The sequence below is a fragment of the Arachis duranensis genome, chromosome 10 (genome assembly GCF_000817695.3).
Source record: "Arachis duranensis cultivar V14167 chromosome 10, aradu.V14167.gnm2.J7QH, whole genome shotgun sequence".
Lineage (NCBI taxonomy): Eukaryota > Viridiplantae > Streptophyta > Magnoliopsida > Fabales > Fabaceae > Arachis > Arachis duranensis.
Genome location: NC_029781.3, coordinates 68,040,791 through 68,063,340, shown reverse-complemented (window position 1 = coordinate 68,063,340; position 22,550 = coordinate 68,040,791). Strand labels below are relative to the sequence as shown.

At 31.5% G+C, this 22,550-nt stretch overlaps 1 long non-coding RNA gene across 3 annotated transcripts; it reads right to left on the bottom strand.

Annotated features, from left to right (window-relative positions):
- Positions 1 to 3,979: 3,979 nt before the first annotated feature.
- Positions 3,980 to 9,187, bottom strand: LOC107470111 (uncharacterized). Of its 3 annotated transcripts, XR_002368465.2 has the most exons (10): positions 8,688 to 9,187; positions 8,402 to 8,565; positions 8,133 to 8,276; positions 7,658 to 8,023; positions 7,003 to 7,205; positions 5,967 to 6,182; positions 5,490 to 5,681; positions 4,862 to 4,996; positions 4,684 to 4,778; positions 3,980 to 4,472 (listed from the first exon to the last, which is right to left on the bottom strand). It is a non-coding gene; the product is annotated as an uncharacterized LOC107470111 (long non-coding RNA). The 3 variants fall into 3 exon arrangements; XR_008003580.1 differs by lacking the exon at positions 8,402 to 8,565 and having other exon boundaries at positions 7,003 to 7,223; XR_001588337.3 differs by lacking the exon at positions 8,402 to 8,565.
- Between the last annotated feature and the right edge of the window lie 13,363 nt (positions 9,188 to 22,550).

The window sequence follows — 22,550 nt, the reverse complement described above, 5'->3', positions numbered from 1 at the left end:
TTTGAATTGATTTTCTAAGCTTAATGCTCTCTATGCTCACCGCACCACGTACAAAATCTATGTTCTGAGCTTGTTCAAGTTTTAGCTATGATGATGGAAGAGAGTGAGAACAGTGGAGAGGAGAGAGTAAATGTAAATTTCTTAATTCTTATTGTACAATGTACATTGCAAATGAATTGGAAAAAATCTACAATTGAGTTAAGTAGCACCTTATATTACCCTGTTACAATCAATCTCAACTACTAATTAAATAATAGAATAACAAACTTAATACACTGCCCATGTCTCTAACTAATAACTAACTCCTACTATAACGAGTAAATACCAATAAACTAATACACCTGCCCACAATTTTTAGATTCAATTATAAGCAGTTTCAACTTTGATTTAATACTTGGTGCCTTGGTGGTGCTTCTCATAAAATCCATCGTTTTAAATATATTAAGTCGTTATTGACTGAACCTGACTCTTGTATCGTGCTCTATACTATACCTTGTTATTGGGGGTGCTTTTTCTTCGGATGATTCACATAATAATTCTTTCTTTCGACAGTAAAATAAAATACTAATATCAATTATTTATTTGACAAATAGTCAATAAGCATATGGCAATTATAACAATTACTTTTAGGCCCCAGTCAAAGCGGAGCTAGATAAAATATTAGAGGGGACCAAAAATATTTATACAATAAACTAAGTCTAAAATAAAATTTTAAGATGGCTAAACTGAAATTTACATATGATTTACATGTAAAAAATTAAAATTAGGAGAGGCCATCACCCCCTTTCCCACCACCTAGCTCCACCCCTGGCCCAGTAACGGAGCTTAAACAGAAATTTTGAGGGCCAAGGTGATATTTCTAAAATTAAAACTAACTATTTCTAGAATTTCATTCTAAAAAAATAAGATCAAACAAATAATATCAAATATATTAATTAGTTATGATTATTTGAACCTTTAAAGGTTATATACTCGCATTGAATCACTTTTTTCATGATTTATTAGAGTAGTAGAACTTTCAAATTTCAATAGATGTTGATATTATAGATTATATATTTTTCTTTTTTGAACATTAGCCTTCCTCTTAATTATAATATATGCTAATTGATAATTTAAATTTTTTATTGATAAAAAAATTCAATTAAAAAAATAGAAAAATATAAAATAATATTAAAATAAATTGATAAAAAAATTATCTAATTTTTTAAAGATAATACATGAAATTATAATTGTTTGAAATTTAGCTTAAAACTTAAAAGATTGAAACTTTGAATATTATAATACTAATATTTATTGAATATCTTAATTTTCTATCTAAAAAATTAAGTTAAAGAATTAATAAAATTTAAAATAACATTAAATTAAATTATTGTCAAAAATTAATTATCAAAATTTATTATAGTTCAATATATTAGTTTTTTTCTTCAATTTATAAAATTTCAATTAGGTAAAAAAAACCAAAATTCAAAGTTTATTATATCAAATTTGAAATAAAATGTACTAAGTGAATGGATTATGTGAGTTTTAAATACACATAAATAACTTTACTGAAAAAATAGACAATCAAATTAACTAAATAATATACTTAAAGAAGTATTATTCATTTTTATATAAAATATTTGGGAGCTATGGCCCATCTCCCATGAAAAGCTCCGCCCCTACTTTTTGCATTGATAATTTTCGCTCCAATCAACGAGTTTGACTCTTTTTTATTACATAACAATGAAAGGCAGCTATCACCTTATTACATATAAATAAATAATTGTCCTCTTTATTAAAATTGATTCAGGGTTGATCAACTAATATATATTTTAAGACACACGTTAAGATTTTCATTAGTAAAAATTTTAAATTTTTTCAATAAATATATATTAAAAACTTATATTTTATTTATTTGCATATTATAAAATTAATTAATATATTTAACATGTGTCTTAACTAGAGTTAAAAGTGAGCCGAGCTGAGTCGAGTTAAACCAAACTCAAGTTTGACTCATGAAAATTAAGCTTGACTCACAGCTCGACTCATTAACAATCAAGCTTATTTCGTAAGCTCAAGCTCGACTCAACGAAAGCTCACGAGTTGGCTCAAATAATAGGAACATAATCTATAATTCTATATCAATAAATTATAACTTATATATATTAAAAAAATAAATTTAATATATTGTCTATCTATCAAAACTCGACTCATTTAATTTATGAGCTCAAATTCAAGTTCAAACTCGACTCACTAGCTCACGAATTCAACTTATCGAGCTATTAATAAGTCGAATTCAAACTGATTCATGAGTTGGCTTGACTCACTTCCAACCCTAATCTTAACCAAACTTATTGAATGTGTGTGGTAATGCCCTCCTCAAGCAAAGAAATGGAGTTTAACTGCCGAAAGATGGATGCATTAGCACCAGCCAATTATAGCAAATTTCAAAATAGGTGTAGAAATAAAAAAACTAATGGTGTGTTGGTTTGGTCTATATTTTTATTTTTTACTTTTTAATTTTTAAATTTTGTTAAAAAAATAAAAATAATAAAATTTTATTTTTTATTTTTTATAAAATTTTAAAAATAAAAATAAAAAATAAATATAAACCAAATACATTCTAAAATATCAAATAATGAAATTCGAAGCTGTATAAAGTCATAAAATGTGTTGATGTATCTATGCCATGAGCTGGAAGACTATTTGTGTAGGATTATAAGTGTTTATAACACGCAGTAAAAGTAATAAAATAATTTTATTGATCTATTTTGTACTTAAAATTTTATTGAAATAAGATGGGTTAAATACCAATACCTAAGTACTCTAATGAATAAAAAATTTTCTCCTTCAATAGTACAAAGGTACTATGTGTATCCACACCGAAATTAATCCTTGTTGTCAATTTCTTGACCAATGAATTTAACAGAAAAATTTCTTATAATTCCTTGCACCGCAATTTTTCACTAAAAATTAGAATATTTGTGTATGTAGAGGTAGAAGAAAAAGTTAGGTTTTTTTCTTTTACCACATACATCTATATATAGTATGAGATTAGTAACTGATTTTAGGATTAAATCTTATGAATCAAATTACAACTTAATTTAAAATAGAATCAATTAGGATCTTATCCATATTTAAAACTCATCATAGAATAAATAATTAATTATTTAATATTTTCAATTATCATATTATTATATTCATGGTGCTAGCAAAGAATATAATACTATTCTATTTAAATTAATATAATTATTTATTTGATCAAATCAAAATAATAATTAAATAATTATTTACCAAGAATTAGAATACTCGTTAGTGTGTGACCCAATAAGTTCAATATTAACCGGGTAGTAAACTAGTCAACTAAATTTACTAATCAAGGTTGGCGTCTAGCAACACTCCTTGACGACCCGATAGTATGAAGTAATAGTATTTTTATTAAGAACCCAAGATGAACCAAAAATATAACTCTTTCCATCTTTTCAACTCTTGACTAATTTTTAGAGTACGGTCACAACTAGAAAATGGATTAATGCAGACAAATTTACAGACAGATTTAGTTTTTATTACAGACGAAATTTTGATTACCGATGAAATTAGCGACGGATTTTGTCCCTCTGTAAAATCTTCGTCGAAAATTATTTACCGACGGATTTTTTCTGTCAAAAAATTACCGACGAATTTTTACCAGTTACCGACGGATTTTTCCTCTGTAAATTCTCTATCCATTTCTCAAAGACGACGAACTTTTCGACGGATTTTCCGTCGGTAATTATAGACAAATTTTTCGACGAATTTTTCGTCGGTAATTACAGACGAATTTTCCGACAGATTTTCTGTTGGTAATTACAGACGAATTTTCCGATAGATTTTTTCTGTCTGTAATTTAAACCTTGGGAAATCATCTCACACTCTGATTACAGATAGAAAATCCGTCAGTAAAGTAAAATAGAATTTTTTTTATTTTTCCAATTACAAATAAACTTGTTTTCATACAAAATAAATATAAATTTAATATAAATTTTTATCTAATTTGTATTCGAATATTTATAATATTTCAAAAAATAGACAAATTCATCGTATTATCAAACTAAAAGAAAGGTACTATAAACAAGCAAGTCAATATAATTCAAAACATAAACAAAGTGTATTGATCATCAACTATAATTCCTTGTATATTGTTCAACCATACTAAAACTATCAGCTATAGTCTTCAGTGTCATCTTCATCCTCATCATCATCATAGTCCTCATCCGAAGACATTGAGGGTGGCGGCGGTGGCGGTGGTAGTAGAACTGCACTAGAACTACTTGACACTCTAACCTTCTCATAAGCCTCATTCTATCTCTTCTGTTTCAACTTTTTCTTCTTGACCTTTCCAATTGCCCGATCCAACTTTTCCAACTTCTTGGAAAAGATTGTTTGGGTGCAGATGGTGTTTTGCGTGTGAGCTTTGGCTGCTTTGTATCCTTTGATTTTCTCATCAATCAATTCTATGCATGAAAAAGTTGTTTAATTATTTCTAAGCATTTGTTTGAACCTTAATGGGTCTGATAAGCTATTTTTTCATGATAATGTATTGGTCAACTGTTGGAACTTCAAAATTGAAACAATTTGGTGTGTTAGATGCCAAGGTATGATTAGTCATTTCAACTTACTGCTGTTGGTAGAATTCTGCTTAGTAAGTACTTTTAAAACACTTACCAATGCTTTCAAACGGTCCCATCCCATATGCTGAGACCATATAATGCTTCAACTAGTGACTCCTGAAATTCGAAGGTATTTTCTGCTACAGGATACTAAGACAAAGAAGAAGCGCATGTCATTATGTAGCAAAGTGTGATAACATGTAAATGTATTATCAAAGGTTTCCCAGGCTGACCTGAATAGGCTTAGGTATCTTGTATGGCCACCATCTATCTTCAACAACAGCTTTTACAAGGCAGCATGCTCGCAAACCTTCTGCACCACCAAATCGTCCAAATCCACTGTGTTTGACACCCCCAAATGGGAGGGACTGAAAAATCAGAATGCATTTTTACTTCGGTAGAAATTTAAGAGAGGTAACCAAGATTGAGATAGGAATATATTCTAGCAGATTTTGCCAAAAAGAACTGCATAATATAGAAAGCTGAATAAAGAAACAACTCTTGTAATATTTATATTTATTTCTGCTTGGCAATAAGATGTGATATAGCAAAGTAGATATTAAAGTAAATCAGAAACAGTAAAGAGTTGTGTTTTTTTTGTCTTTCCTGTTGTAAAGAATAAATCAGAGGCTGGTTCCATCACCTAATTGGTAGAGTTCACCATTTTAAAACTTCTACCCAACTTTCTAATCAGAAAGCTATTATTCAATTGCATAAATCATATATATTATATTATATTGTGGTAGGCTCTCTCTAGCAGTTGGATGGATGTGAATATGTGATCAACAATGCATAGATCATATCATTACAAAGAGAAGTAGGCTTCCTTTGCACAAAGATGAAGATTTCCAGAAAAGTTACCTGATACATATGTGTTGCTACAAAATCATTAACAGCAGCAAAGGCATAATGTATCTGCGAAGCTATCTCTCTGGCATGGCTCTAATTGCCTGAGAAAACAGCACAGCCAAGCCCATATCTTGAGTCATTTGCAAGCTTGACAACCTCTTCATCAGAGCTGAATTTCATTATTGGCACGATTGGTCCAAATGTCTATATGTAATTGAAGTACAAAGATGAACTTAGTAAGCAGTTGCTCAAGCTTAAAACATAAGAATCTCAAATAAGTAAATGACATGAAACACAATAATGTAAATCTAAAATCTTCAATGCTTTTAGTCAAGATGCAACATTTCATATTTTTTTGTTGGTTAATATTTTACATAGATATGGAAGTATGGACCATCAGTAGGCATTTATAGACAACAAATATGATAAAAATGAGAGGGAAAAAAGAGCGTAATGTCATGGAGAAGAGACAATAGCTAGTTCTGCTACCTCTTCTTGCATCAATCTCATGGAGTGATTCACATTAACAATCACAGTTGGGGGGTAATACTGATCAACTGCATCTCCACCAATAGGCCCGAAACTTCCTCTTGCAACAATTTTAGCACGTTTATCTATAGCATCATTGACAAGGCCTTCAAGTTTTTCAGAATGCTCATGCATGCATAGAGCTCCCATGTCATACCTTCCAGCCAGTGGTGGACCCTGCAAGTAATCATTAACTGTGTGAGGCTTAAAAAACTGGGATAAAATACACTTAACATTCCTTGAAACCAAACTATAGCATTTACTATAGTTTACCCTTTCAGATATGATCCACACATATTAATAGGTCTTGGATTTTGTTCAAACTTTTCAATACAATAATAGGTAACAAAATCTTTTTAATTATCAACATAACCAAATCTTTAGGTTCAATGTCCAAGGCAATTTCAACTTTACTTTCTATGGCAACATGAATGAATTTTTCACCTATAAAAAGAACACTCTTATTACGAAGCAGAAAAAAATTAAAAAAAGATTCACATGTTCATGAACAAACCACACTGAAAGCAGCAAAGGCATAAAGCCTATATATGTCTCAAAGAACTATCATTGTTTTGCCATGATAATTTCATTATATGATGAGCTTAGAAGATATTTTTCACTTTTTTATAAAATATATATAATCAAGGAAACCATCAGGCAACTACCAATTAAGAACCATGGAACTATGAAAGCGTTGTGATTATAAAGTACAAGACTCATTAGAACAAAATGAAGTGTTAAAAAACTGAAAGAAGGACACCATCAAAACATTTCAAATTTCTAGACAGATTTCTGGACTTAAACAAATTCGTTTACCATCATATACAAATAAACTCAAGTGATGAGTAACATAATGAAAAATGAGTAGCAATTCAATTAAGTAGGGCCCTTCTGTGGCAGTGGGGTGGTACTGAAAAAAAAATCTTTCAAGTGATTACAACACAAGCAATGAATCTTTGGCTCAACATGAACAATATAAAGCTAAAAATATACAAACCTGAAAAATGACAATAGCTGCTTAAACGCATCTTCTAGTTTAGAGATATCTTCAGCAATCAAATTATTTTCATTGAATACAATGGAATCACTAACTGTAAAGTCCATTCTACTGCCAAAAAACTCAATGCTGCTTCTCAGTCTCCCACTTCCTTCATGCTTGCTTTGCAAGTCTTAATGCCCTTTATGTATTTCTGCCTCTGCCTGCATATATATTGGTCCCTTCATAAGAGAACTTTCTCAGAAGTCAAGTCATATATATATATATATATATATATATATTGGTCCCTTCCTGTATTTTAACTTGTCAATTTAAAAAGGATCATAAAAGAAATGTGTATAAGAAACATATATATTTATTAAATCTTACAAAACAGAAGTCCCTTAGCTTTCTTCTAGTTAAATCAGTTTTTAAGTTCAGTGGCTATGAACATTATTTCACTGCTCGTCTTCAAAAGCTCAGCTAAACATAATCATTTTGCCTTGCCATTCATCCACTCATGTTTGTCATTGTTAAAGGTTTAATTTGTCAGAACTTGCAAACTTAAAGCTTTATGAGCTTCAATTTGAGGGACATGATATCAAATTCAATTGTGGCTTCTAATTAAATTGATTGTTCACTTGAAGATAAATGGCAGAAGAATATAGAAACTTACTTGGCTACCCTTCTGCACAAGGCTGGCAATATCTTCCAAGATTGGCTTAGCAAGGCACTCTAATTCGGCGGATTCCTCAGTAGAATCAAGTTCCCTCTCCTTTTCATCATTCAGCTGCAGTGGTAGAGTGCCACACACATCTGATTCCAAAGGCATAGAATCCAAGTCAGAAGCCGAACCGGTTGCGCTTTCAGTTCTAGCTAAGGGCAGCTTCCTAACAACACTAAGTATCCTTGTGACTTTGAGCAAGGTCTCTTTGGTATCTCTTGAAGTCTGAGCCAGCACATCGAACCTAAAGAAACATTCTAGAGACACCACCAATTTGGCAAGTTCATCTTGGTACTGAAATTTATATCCTTCCCAAACCTGTTTCATGAATTAAAGGGAAAATCATACTAGTCTAGAAACAATAACAAGTCCAGAGCTTATATGACAGAGCTTAATTGAAGATGGTGACAGGATAATTTTGACTAACCAAAAATGCAGTCTCATTATACGACCTTAGAACAGTAACCACAGCCAAATCAACGATCATCAATGACTCCAAGAGCCTCCAATTTTCCAGATTCAAGCCAAATCAAATGCAGAATTTTCACTACTCAGCAACAATTCAGCAAAGCTAGCAGCAGAAAATTCAATAATCACATATCTCCAATTTTGGAATTCAGATTCAGAATATAAAATTGCAGAATTAGAGTCTACAACAGCAAAAGCTTCAGAATCAGCAAGGAATCCAAAACTTACAGAAGAAGTTCACATCAAAGGAGAAGAATGAGACTCATCATATTACAATTTTACATTTTAACCTCAACAACAAACAAAATCAACAGAGCTGGCAGATCGAGCAATAATTCAGCATTCATCTTTGTCTATTTATGCAGAAAACGGAGAAGAAGCCACAGATTTGGCTGAAGAAAAAGAATTAGCTTTCAATTTTGAATTTCAACCAGTATAATCAAGAGCAATTTCAGTTCGAGCAGGATTCCAAAATTCAATTCTAAAACTGCAATCAAAATTTGGAGAAGAATACCTAGATCTACATTTGGTGCATTTGGAGGAAACAGCTCGGGCCGAGCTCAGGAGGAAGTTGCCATCCAGGGCGGCGGAGTAACAGCGGAGGGGTTGAATCGCCCACCACCAAAGCCACCTTACTCGTTTTACAAAGGCTGTGGTTGGCTGGGCGACAACCAGCGGTGCCATCGCAAAGTTGGAGGGAGATGACACCGTGCATGAAGGAGGCGGATGGGCCCAGAGCGGTGAGAACGACGACGACACGACTACCTCCGCAAACACCAGAGGCAGGGATCTTCCCTGAAGGATGAGTGCAGTTATTCCTGAACCGGTGGATGAGGATAACCAGCGAATGGCCATTGCTGAGGTCAGTGATGAGATTGTGCGATGCAAGCGGCGGCGGCAGCGGTGAAAGAAGCTCGTGGACGGTCAGAGAGCGTGGACGGAGAGAGAAAGAAGCTCTTGACTTGTGTGGAGAGTGAATGGAGCTCGAGAGATTAGGGTGTAAGTTAGGGTTAGCTCAATGTTTTCTGTCCGTAATAATTTACTAAAACACAGCGTTTTATTTATTTAATTACAGATGAATTTTTTATCTGTAATAATTTTTTATGAAAAAATTAATTTTACTGACAAAATTATCGACGGATTTTGTTTTCTATCTGTAATTTGTGCTAATTTATTTTTTTGTTTTTTGACAAAAAATTCTTTAAAATTTCGTCTGAATTTCCATGTGATAAAATCTGTCGGAAATATTCGTCTGTAATAACTAATTTTCTAGTAGTGGATTTGATTGTCAAACTCTAACTTGTTACCATTATTATAATGAATTATGAATGACTTAAGAAACGCATTTCTTAATTTATTCAAACTCCTTGGTCAAGGCATTATTTATTTTATTCATTATAATCGTAGAGTTCAAACTCATTACTATAGTTCATGGATTCTATATTGGCTAATCATTAATTGTACAAGTATTTAAATCATACCAATGTCCATTCAACTAGCACCGTAGGGTATTAGGTATCCGGAACAAAATATAATAAATACATTGTCAATTACTATGATTGTCGCAGGCCAAAGAAAAATTCTAATATTTTGTTTATCATAACAATATCCTATTGACAAATATACAGTAGCTATAACCATTAGAAATTCTTAGAGTAAGGCAATTCAATGGTCATATCTATATATGTACCATTCATATATATAATTTAATAAATGCGATCTATTAATCTTCATCCAATGAAGACTATATTATATATATATATGTACTCAAAAAACGTATATCTCATTATTACGATCCCTATCGTAATTATTCGTTTCTAATTTTTAATTAAGGACACTATCATAAATTATAAAAGTTTATTCTTATAAAAAGGAATAATAATAATAATAATTCATGATAGTATTTTGTTGGACATACACACTTATCTCCAATAATCTGCCACTTGCACTAGAACTAATAACAGATTGGATTTAAGGCATACATGTATTTTCAACAAAATCTCCCACTTGCACTAGAGCCAATCAATCATATGTTTCAATCCCAATTCTCACATGTGCTTATCAAACTCTTTTGATCCAAGCGCCTTAGTGAATGGGTTTGCTGCATTATCCTTCCCAACAACCTTTTGAATCTCAACGTCTCCACGTTCGACGATCTCTCTTATCAAATAATTTCTTCTCAAGATATGCTTAGATTTTTATGTGATCTTTGCTCTTTTGCTTATGCAATGGCTCCATTATTGTCGCAGAGTAATGGAAGTGGTTCTTTAATTGAAGGCACTACACCAAGTTCGTTTATGAACTTCTTCATCCAAATACTTTCTTTAGCAGCCTTACTTGTTGCTATGTACTTAGCTTCAGTCAAATCAGCTACAATAGCTTGTTTGAAACTTTTTCAACTCACTACACTATCGTTTAAGGTGAAAACATAACCTGAAATAGATTTGCTATCATCTTTATCTGAGGCAAAATTTGTGTCAGTAGACCCTTTTGGTATAAGTTTAGAATCTCCATAGATAAGGAATTAGTCTTTTGTTCTTCTTAAATATTTAAGAATAGATTTAACCACCTTCCAATATTTCTCACCCGAATTTTCCTGATATCAACTGGCTACACCTAGCACATATGCGACATCAGGACGTGTACATATCATGGTATACATGATAGCTCCCACTGCACTAGCATATGGTATTCTACTCATGCGTACTCTCTCTTCAAGACTTTTAAGACAATCCTTTCTATTGAGAGTAATTCCAGTGCTATTGGTAAATAGCCTTTTTTAAAATTTTCTATGTTATATCTTTTCAATATGGTATCAATCTACATAGACTGTGAGAATCCGACCAATCTTTTAGATCTTTCTCTATAGATCTTTATTCCTAGAATATAGGCTGCTTTTTCCAAATCTTTCATGGAGAATTGTTGAGATAGCCAAGTTTTAGTATTTTGCAATGTTGGTACATCAATTTCTATTAGTAATAAGTCATCAACATAGAGTACTAAGAAAATGATTGTACTCTCACTAAACTTTTATGGATGCAAGAATCCTCTTCACACCGGATAAAATCAAATCTTTCGATCGTCTTATTAAAGCAAATGTTCTAACTTCTAAAAGCTTGCTTTAGCGCATAAATAGCGCATTGCAGCTTACAAACTTTGCTATGATCAGATTGGAGTGTGAAACCTTCATGTTGTGCCATGTGCACTTCCTCTTTGAGTTCTCCGTTAAGAAAAGCTGTTTTCACATCCATTTTCCATATTTCATAATCATAGTATGATGTTATAGCAAGTAGAATTCGAATAGATTTGAGCATTGCCATAGGAAAAAATGTTTCTTCATTATCTATTCTCTCCTTTTGACGGCATCCCTTGGCAACTAGACGGGCTTTATAAGTCTCTACCTTACCATCTGCTCCAATCTTTTTCTTGTAAACCCATTTGAAACCAATAGATTTTATATCTTTTGAGGGTTCAATCAAATTCCAAATATTGTTGATCCTCATAGACTCTATTTCAGATTCCGTGGCACTCTGCCATTTTAGACTTTTGAAATTTTGCATTACCTCTTCATAAGTCTTAGGATGATTATCATCATAATCGAGCTCATTTTTCACATCATCTTACACAATTAGGTTTAGTCTCAATGGTAGATGATGTTCTCTTGTGGACTGTCGAAGAGGTAGTTCTTGTACCAAATTTGGAGGTTGTTGAAGCGGTTCCAAAAGTAATTCAAGGATTGGTTCATTAATCTCTCTTTGAACTACTATCAGTTCGTTATCTTCAACTCTTGAAGATGATAAATTTGGTGTTAGTTTGAGAACATCCAAAGTTGATTGCTCAACTTGAATTTAATATTCTTGACCTTGTACTATTTCATTGGTTTCTTGAACTTCATCAAGTTTTATTTCTTCACCTTATCTTCCTTCACAAAGAAATTCTTTTTCTAAAAAGGTTCCACCTCTTGCCACAAACACTTTGTGGTCAGAAAGGTGATAGAAATAATAACACATTATTTCTTTAGAGCAACCAATGAATCTATATTTATCGGATCTAGCATCAAGTTTATTACTTTGTAATTTCTTAACATATGCTGGACATCCCCAAATTCTAATGCATTTGAGATTTGGTTTTCATCCTTTCTATATTTCATATGGTGTTGAAGAAACTGCTTTACTGGGTACTTTATTTAGCAAATATGCCGCTATTTCTAAAGCATAGTCCCATAAATTCAATAGAAGATCAGTAAAACCCATCATGATCGAACCATATCTAATAAAGTTCGATTTCTCTTTTTTAAAACACCATTGTGTTGTGGAGTACCAGGAGGTATCTATTGAGAAAGAATCACCTTCTTCTTTAAGTACTCAAGAAAATTTTCATTTAGATATTCTCCTCCTCTGTCAGATCTAAGCACTTTAATGCTTTTACCTATTTGATTTTTAACTTCATTGCGAAAAATTTTGAACATTTCAAATGACTCAAATTTATGTTTCATAAGATACATAAAGCCATATCTAGACATATCATCAGTGAAAGTGATAAAATAAAAATATCCTCCTTTGACTTGAATTTTCATTGGTCCACAAATATCTGTATGTAATAGTCCCAATAATTCTGTAGCCCTTTTTCCATGTCCCATAAATGGAGTTTTGGTTATTTTTCTTTTGAGGCAGAATTCACAAGTTACATATGATTCATAATCATATTTGTTAAGGTAACATTCTTTATGTAACTTAAAAATCTTTTTTTTCCTATATGACCAAGTCTACAATGCCAAAGTTATGATTCATTTACTTGATTATCTCTCTCTTTTGAGAGTAGAAACATGTATGACATAATTACTATTTAAATCAGAAAGAATATAAATTCCATATTGGAGATAGCCATTTATGTATAATTCATCACCATAATAAGTAGAACAAATGCCATTTTTAATATTAAAATAAAAATCACGTTTATCCAACATAGAAATAGAAATAATATTTGTAATAAAATTAGGAATATAATGACAATTCTCCAATATGTCTTGTCCGTAGGCATTGCTAAAGAATAGATCCTATAGCTACAGCAGTAACATTAGGTCTGTTTCCGACTTGAAGGTAAGTTTTTTCCCTCTTCAACCATTTACTTAGTGTGTGTTTGGATTACAGTTTGCAAACGAAGGTTTACATAAAATTGATTTTGTAAACTTGATTTTGATGAAAAGTAAGTTTGTATTAAAGTGTTTATGTTTGACAATCTTTATATCAAAATGGATTATAGTAAAATAAATGTGTTTGAATTACACAACTCAAAATCACTTTTAGATAAAAAAATTACTAAAATAGACATCAACTTAAATAATTTTTTTATATTATCTTATCATATTAATTTAGATATTTAAATAGATTTATTAATTAATTTTATAATAAAATTAATATTTATATACTAAAATAAAAATAATATATAAAAATTAAAAAATATATATTTTTAATTAAAATTAATAAAATATAAATTTTAGAGAGTACTAAGAATAATAAAAAAAATATTATAAAAGTGTATAATATCAAATACATAATAAATAATAGAAAAAGAGAGTTTATATAAATAAAAATAATAAGAATTTCATAAATAATACAATAACATGCATAAATGATAAAATTAGTAAAAGATAAATAAAGATCGAATATTAATAGTTAAAAACCCGGTGAAAGACAAAAGCTCAAAATTGTTGTTGTGATTTGAATGCAAAATTACTTTTGCGTTAATGAATAAAAAATTTGTCAAACCAAAAATTGAAACTTTCAAAAAGTTTAAACGTGCTTCTTCTCTTTCAACGGGTTTGCCAAATACACTCTTAGTCTCTACAATGAATTACAAATATTATAAGCACTTCTGGTATCTAATACCCATGTAGAAGAATTAATAGTAACTAAAGAAATCATGAAAATAATTTTCAAGCATGTCTCACCTTCCTCCTTAGTTTTTAAAAAAGTAAGTACTCCTTGCAATTTCGTTTTCAATAACCTTTGTCTTTACAATAAAAGCATTCAACATCATTTTTGTCAGCCTTTTTTGTTTGCCCTTGAGTTTGGCCACACCATCCTTAGGTTTCATGGATTTTCTTTTAGAATTATTTTTTTATTTTTTTTTTACTTTTCACTTTCCTTTCCTCTTAAAAGAGCTACCAACTACCATAGCAACTCCTTTCTTTTTCTCAGATGCAATTTGATTCTTATAATCAATTAGCATGTTGAGCATTTCATGAAGATCACATCTTACTTTAATTATATTAAAACTAACAATGAATTTTGAAAAAATTTCTTGGAAGAGATTGCAAAATTAAATCTTATGAAAATTATTTACCCAATTTGCATTCTAACTTTTCAAGTTGTTCAATAAGATCAATCATCTTAATAATATGGGGTCCAACAGGAGAGTCCATATCAAATGTAGATTTAAACAAAATTTTGAATAATTGATATCAAGCTGTCTTACTTTATACACCATACATCTTAAGATGTTCAACAATAGTTGGTGGATCCATATCATAATGTTGTCTCTGAATATCAGAATCCATGGATGTCAGAATGATGCATTTAGCAGTAAAAAAAATTTCAAGTACTTTTCACAATCTTTGATTGTCCCATTATCAATACTTCCATCCTCCTTAGGAATTAGGACCGTAACAGCAGACTTATTGATTATATCAATTAGCCTTTCATGTATGAAAATAATTCTCAAATTGTAATACCAATCATCATAATTAACTCCAGCCAATTTGTTATTTTCAAGTATGCCACGCGGTGATAGAGCAGAAATATTATTTATGAATCTAAAAGAAAAAACATGTATAAGTACGTATTCACACATATAAATAACACTTTTTATAATAATTATTATTATAGAAAATTAAGAAATCTTTATTTCTTAATAAAGTGTTAAAAAATATTTAAAATCATGAATGAGTATCTTGATTCAAGTCATTACTCATACATTTTAAATAGATGATTAAATGTATTACATACAGTTTTAATCTCAAATAATTATCTCGTTGTCAGGTTATTATTTAATTGAATTATATTTTATACTCTTAAATTGTTTAGATTTAAGTAAAAAAAATTAATTCATTCCATGTATTAAATACATATATAAATTTTATCTTTGAGTACGAATCTTCTGATTGTCAAATAGTTTCTCATAAACAAAGTATAAAATTTGTTTATCCTTTTTCTTATCACATTCAGTATAATAATAAAACTTAAATTAATCTTATTAATTTTGTAAATTTTGGCAATAAAATTTTAAACACAAAAGGGCCATGGTTTTGATACTACTGTAGGATTACAAGTGTTCATAACATGCAGCGGAAGTAATAAAGTAATTTTATTGATCTATTTTGTACTTAAAATTTTATTAAAATAAAATGGGTTAGATGTCAATACCTAAATACTCTAGTGAATAAAAAATTTTCTCCTTCGATAGTACGAATGTACTATCTATATCCACACCGAGACTGATCCTTGTTGTCAACCCCTTAACTAATGGATTTAACTGAAAAATTTCTTACAATTTCTTGCACTAGCAATTCTTCACTAAGAATTGGAATATTTGTGTATGTGGAAGTAGAAGATAAAGTTGCGTCTTTTTCTTTTACCACATACATCTATATATAATATGAGATTAGTAACTGATTTTAAGATCAAATCTTATAAATTAAATTACAACTTAATTTAAAATAGAATTGGTTAGGATCTTATTCATATTTAAAACATATCATAGAATAAATAATTAATTATTTAATATTCTCAATTATCATATTATTATATTCATGGTGCTAGCAAATAATATAATAATATTCTATTTGAATTAATATAATTATTTATTTGATCAAATTAAAATAATAATTAAATAATTATTTATCAAGTATTAGAACACTCGTTAGTGTGTGACCCCATATGATCAATACTAAGTGGGTAGTAAATTAGTCAACTAAATTTACTAATTAAGATTGGCATCTAGCAACACTTCTTGACGACCCGATAGTATGAAATAATAATATTTTACTAAGAACTCAAGATGAACAAAAAATATAACTCCTTCCATCTTTTCAGCCCTTGACTAACTTCTAGAGTACAGTTTGATTGTTAAATTTTAACTTGTTACCATTATTATAATGAATTATGAATGACTTAAGAAACTCATTTCTTAATTCATTTAAACCCCTTGGCCAATGTATTGTTTATTTCATTCATTATAATTGTAGAGCTCAAACTCATTATTATAGTTGATGGATTCCATATTTACTAATAATTAATTCTACAAGTATTTAAATCATACCTAATATCTATTCAACTAGCACTATAGGTTATTAGGTGTTCGGAAACAAAGTATAATGAATACATTGTCAATTATTATGATAGTCGAAGGACAAAGAAAAGTTCTAATATTATGTTTGTTCATCATAAGAATATCCTATTGACAAATATACAGTAACAATAACCATTAGAAATTCTTAGAGTGAGTTAGTTTAATGGTCATATCTCTATATATACCATTCATATATCTATTCTATTCATAGTTATAAAAATCGAACCGGTGATACAAACCGGTCAACTTACTGGTTTACTGGTTTATTGGTTCAACCGATAAATCACTGGTTGAACCGATAAAACCGGTCTCATATAAATAAAAAATATAAAATAATCAAAAACTTAAAATTAAAATTTGAAATACATATCTACATTAACATTTTACGAAAAATCAAGTCTCAAATTCTAAAAATAACTAATAGAAAAACGTAGAATTTATCAGTACTACTACAATAGTATCTTAATTTGACACAATAAGAGTAACAATTCATTCATAAAGCTTGTCATCTAACTATAATATCAGTAGATTTTAACACTAGCATCAAAACAAATAATTTTAATCACAATACTAGCACTTAAATAGATTACCGGTTTACACCGGTTTTTTTTCTTGAACGGTCTAAAAGGTAAACCGAACCGGCTTAAGGTCCGGTTCACCAATTTTCCAGTCGAACCGGCCGGTCCGGTCCGGTTCGGTTTTTACAACTATGGTTCAAACCCTACTTTTAAGCATTTTGAGAAAATTTTAAATTCCGTCGGATTGGTATTAATCGAGTCTAACTAGTTTTTACCGATTTACTCCGGGTTGGACCGGTATAAGGTCCAGTTCACCGATTTTCTGTTTGACAATTCTAACCAAATATTAGTCTGTGAAGAACGTCATTAATTTACAATTCTAGTTGACAATTAACTGTCCAACGTGGTAAGAATTATTGATGTGAATGTTATAAGTGTTTCACCTTCTTCCATTTTTAACCATATTTTCCAAATAAAACCCTAAAACCTAAAATGAGAAGTCCATGTTGAAGACAATAGAATACACAATTCGTAAAAACATTTTAGATGCTGTCATGACGTCAAATGGTAAACTCCTCTAGTTTGAATGAAGGTTGCACTGTTGCTAGAACAATAATCACAAAAACGAAGAAGGAGAAGAAGTTCAACAAAAATGCTATTGAAGGTTGAATGTGGTGTTGATGGAATTTAGTACTATGACAAATCATAAGAGAAGATTCATTCATTGTCAAATGTGGACAATAAGCAAAATATGATTGATGTCCCATTGCTTAGAAATTGTGATCAAATTTTTTCACCATCGTTATGTCATTACGGCTGCAGTCATAAGCTCGCTTCATTTGTTATTTGTAGTTTTTTCTTTGATTCAGGCACATGATTGCAAATATTTTGTGTGAAAAGATGAGATTGAAAGTGGGTGGAAAAGTTTGGCTAGAGTATTATTTGGGGTTAACAATGATTCTATTTTGGAAACTCAAAATGCTGTAAAGAATTTCATCACAATAGAATAACATGACCATGAAGCCAACATAAAGTTGGTTATGATGGGTGAAATTAAAGGAGAACTTAAAAGTATGAGGATATAGGTTGGATATATTGTTGTTGGTCTACTTTTGGCTTTTTTATTTTTGTTCTTAATTGTACTAAACTTTGTTTACTTGTAACTTTTTTAGTCTTGAACGATGTCTAATAACCCTACTTGAACCTCATCATCCCTACCCGCCCAATCCCAGACCCCATTCTCTGATCCTCGAGGAATGATTCATCGCACAAAGAAGCAAGATGTTCTACATGGCTGTCATGACAAGAGCTACACATTGCCTCTGCCTCCTCGTCTCCCGTTGAAGCCACCTCATACCCTCTGTCTTGACGATGTCGCATCCACTACTAGAGCCACCTCTTACCCTTTCTTGATGATGTCGTTGTGTTCACATATGAAAGAAGCTCTTGATGGTTGCCAAGAAAATAGCATGGTTGCCTCCAACTGCTACCAAAACTCATTGCACTCAACTACATTTTTTGTCGCTGTGCAACTTTTGCTCATCCAAACCGCTGACACCGTTGATGTCTCAAGTAATAAAAAATAACTCTTCTATGCTATTTTTCCTCTTAAACAACACTATCCACCTTTTCTCCCTGCCTTCCATGTCAGTCTGCCTCCAACATGAGTTATTCTTTAGGTCTGGAATCAAAATGTAATGTGATTAAATTGGTTTTATTACGTCTTTCTACTAACAGCGTCCCCAAAAGAAGCTCCATTACAGAGGATAAAGGAATTCATTTTTATTTGCCAGAGTTATTCTTTGTCAAAATCTGAAATTCCAAACATACCTCCTTATTTCTAAATTTATTTGAAAGGTTTGCTGATTTTTTTCTTGTTATTTTTTCTATTCAACTTACTCCCTTTTTCAATACTTTGAACTTGTCTGATGAAATGTTCTACTCCATCTGCAAGCAATTTTACTGTAGTCTGGCTTCTATCGCGGTTTTTTTTTTGTTTCTATCACCACTCAATCTAATTAATTGAGCGGTGTTAAAACTCCGTCTCCATTTTGTTCATCTGAAGCTCCAACACACTTCTCCATCCTTATTCCTACTAATAAGTTTAACCTCCCTTCTCCACTGTGCTCGAATTGTCACCAGTGTTCTCATTGTCTGATTGTTTGGAATTAATTGTGCTGTTGTTTGTGTTTCTATGAGATGTGCTATATGATAACTTTCCTTCTACCCATTCAAGTGGTTTCATCTTAGATCTTTCCTATTTCACAAGCAAACCCAAATACTTTCCTAAGTTGTTTCAAGTAGATATGCCCAGAATATCTTTTATGTTTACTCTTGAATTTATAGAGACTTGATCCACAAAAATTATTTTGAAAGCTTCCGTGTAAACATTTAAAGTTGAATAAGTTGGTATATATCTTCTTCTTTTCTCTTCCAAAACATGATGCAATCATCCACAAATAAAAGACGGGTTATATTCGAGGCATTGGGAGCTAATTTTATTCCTGTAAAATTTTCGTCCCTCTCAACTTTGTTCATTAAAATTGTAAGTACTTTATGCATTGTAATAAATAAATAGGAAGAGAATAGATCCCTTTGCCTTAATCCTTTTTGCAGTTTGATTATAGTTGAGGAGCTTTTCATTTACTTTAAATATATAATTCATTCCTGTAACACAGTTCATCATCGTCCTTACCCAATTTCGATTGAATTCCAAGGCTTTTAAAGCCTCCTCTAAAAAATCTCATTCAAATTTATCATAAGCTTTATTCATATATCCAACTTAACAGCTAAACTTTCCATCCCCTCTTTACCTTTTTTTTTATAGATTCTATAAAAAGCTTACTAAACAATAGCAATAATATTATCATGTATTAACTTTTCTCCCACAAAAATACTTTGAATTGATGATACAATTTTATCCAAAATTTTTTAGCCTAGTAACTAGAATCCTAGAAATAATCTTATAAATAAAATTGCAACAGTTTATAAGTCTAAGTTTATTCAAGTTCTTTGGATGATCCACTTTAGTACTTAGAACCACAATGTTTCACTGATATGATTCGGAATGACTCTATTTTGAAAAAACTTTTGTACCACTGCTAGAATATCCTTTTGAATTATATCCCGGTATTTCTGATAAAACAAACTATTTAGTCTATCTAGTTCTAGAGCCTTCAGACTCCCCATGCTAAAAACAACCTCCCTTACCTCTTGCAAATTTATTTTCTTATTTATCTCTTTATTTATATCATCTGTAATCCTTCTTGAAATTTCTTTAATACACTTGTCTAAATTTTTTCGTTATACAATGGTGGAAGCTCCTTGAAATGATTCTCAATCAAATTTAAAATCCTTGTTGCTCCTTGAATCCATTCTCAGGAACTTTTCATCAACCTCTTTACTCTATTTTTGTCTCTTTTCTGAATTGTTGTGGTGTAAAAAAATGTTGTGTTCTTATATCTCCATCTCAACCATTAAAATCTGAATCTTTGTCTCCAATATTTATCTTCTTATCTCCATAACTGAGATATTTTTCCTTAATCTTCCTTTCTTTTTATTGTTGATTTTCTCTTAATTCAGATTTTGAATTTTTGTAAGTTGCTCTTTTAACCTGCTTAATTCTTTATCCGCTCTGTTAACTTGCCAGATTTTACAGAAGATTCATCAAAGACTTCAACAAGATAGCATTACCTCTCTCTCGGTTATTTTAAAAGGATGTGGATTTTGTCTTTGATGATACTTGCAAGGAAGCCTATGATAAGCTTAAGGGAGCATTAACCATGGCTCTAATAGTGCGAGGCCCGGATTGGAACCTTCCATTCGAGATCATATGTGATGCCTCTAATTATGCCGTGGGTGGCATGCTTGCACAGTGCGAGGGTAAGATTTTCTATGCTATAGCCTATGTTTCTAAGACTTTGGATGCTACCCAATTCAATTATACCACGGCTTCAGTGGGCATATTTTGAATCTCCAAGAATGCCTTATTGAACCTCTCCATGTAATCTCGGAAAATTTCTCTGACCTTACTCCTAACAGGCTAGGTGCGTGCTTTGTCTTATCCTTTTGGATGGAAAACCTGGTCAGAAATTTTCTTACTGGTCGTCAAAGCTTGTTACCAACCTGGGGTTAAGTTATCAAACCACTTCATTGCCACTTTAGTCAAAGGTGGTTGGGAAGGCTATACAACGAGTGGTGTAAGAGGCGTCGGCCAGGTACATCCGCCTTTTGAAATTGTTAAGATGATGTCTCGGATTGTTCGTCCCATCATAGAGATCCATGTCAAGAGTTTTAGAATTCCTAGGAACTTTAGCCCGCATGATCTCTTCTATGAATGGTCTTCTCTACCTAGGAGGCTTTCTTCTCGATCTGTTTGATTACTCCGGTTTCGAAGGTCGGCCTCTATCTTCAAGAATTTTTCTTCTAGCTCCTTTTGTCGTCTCACTTCTCTTCGTAGTTCCCGTTTTGTTTCTCGTTATCGTTCAGCCTCATGCTCCATTTGTTCTAGTTGTTTCCCTTGACCATGGACAAGGCCTAATATCTCTGCCGTTTGAGGAGGCTCTTCATCTTCGGGATGGTAAGATCTCCGAATGGATTCGCCTCGAGTGGGGGTTTCCAGATGACCCTTCCCCATGAGGACCATGCGTTTGTTGTGGTTGAGGTAGTATAATGGCATGGCCCTCTGGTTGGGGCTTGGCTTCGAATTCAGATGCCATATGACCATCTTCATACTGGTGGTCCGCCATTATTAAAGGATGAGTTCCAGGTCTCCAGCAACAGCGTCAATGTTCTGAGAGTTACCTGAAACGTTGATTTGGGTCTGAACGTAAGGTCCAGATCCCTTTGGGTGACAGCGTCTGACTTATTTAGTGTCGAGGTGCCGCCTGTCCTAGTTCCTCGTGAGGAGGTGGGAGCTGGTACCTGCAAGAGACTTTGATGCTTAAGTTAGCAAGGGTTTTAGGCAGGTTTTTAGTAGATCAGAACGTAAATTATACCCGAGGAATGTCGGTGTATTTATAGTAGAGTTGATAACCACCTTTGCTGGAGTAGTCCCATCTTTTTTATGGATAACCGTTCCCTTTATCTTAGGAGTTTGGTAGGATCTATTTTTTTTTAGTAAAAATAGAGATTATAGACAAAATTTGAGAGGCAATTACTTGGTTTTTGACAAGTAGAGCTGAACTCTTTTGCCGATGTCCGATTTCTTTAAAGAAGTCAGGTGTATTGTGAAGGCCACTCTTCTTATTGAGCCTTTTTATCTTTATTAGACTTAGCTTTATTTGTTGAGTTAGAGGTATGAACATTATTATTATTTTTATTATTATTATTATAAGCATACAAATCGTTTGTAAATACAATATTGTAGAATACATACACGTATAATAATTTATTAATTTAGCTGTTAAGTATATTTAGAACTTGAAACACACCCAGGCGCACTCACATATATAATAATAATAATAATAATAATAATAATAATAATAAAAAAGTCACCAAAAAACCCGCAA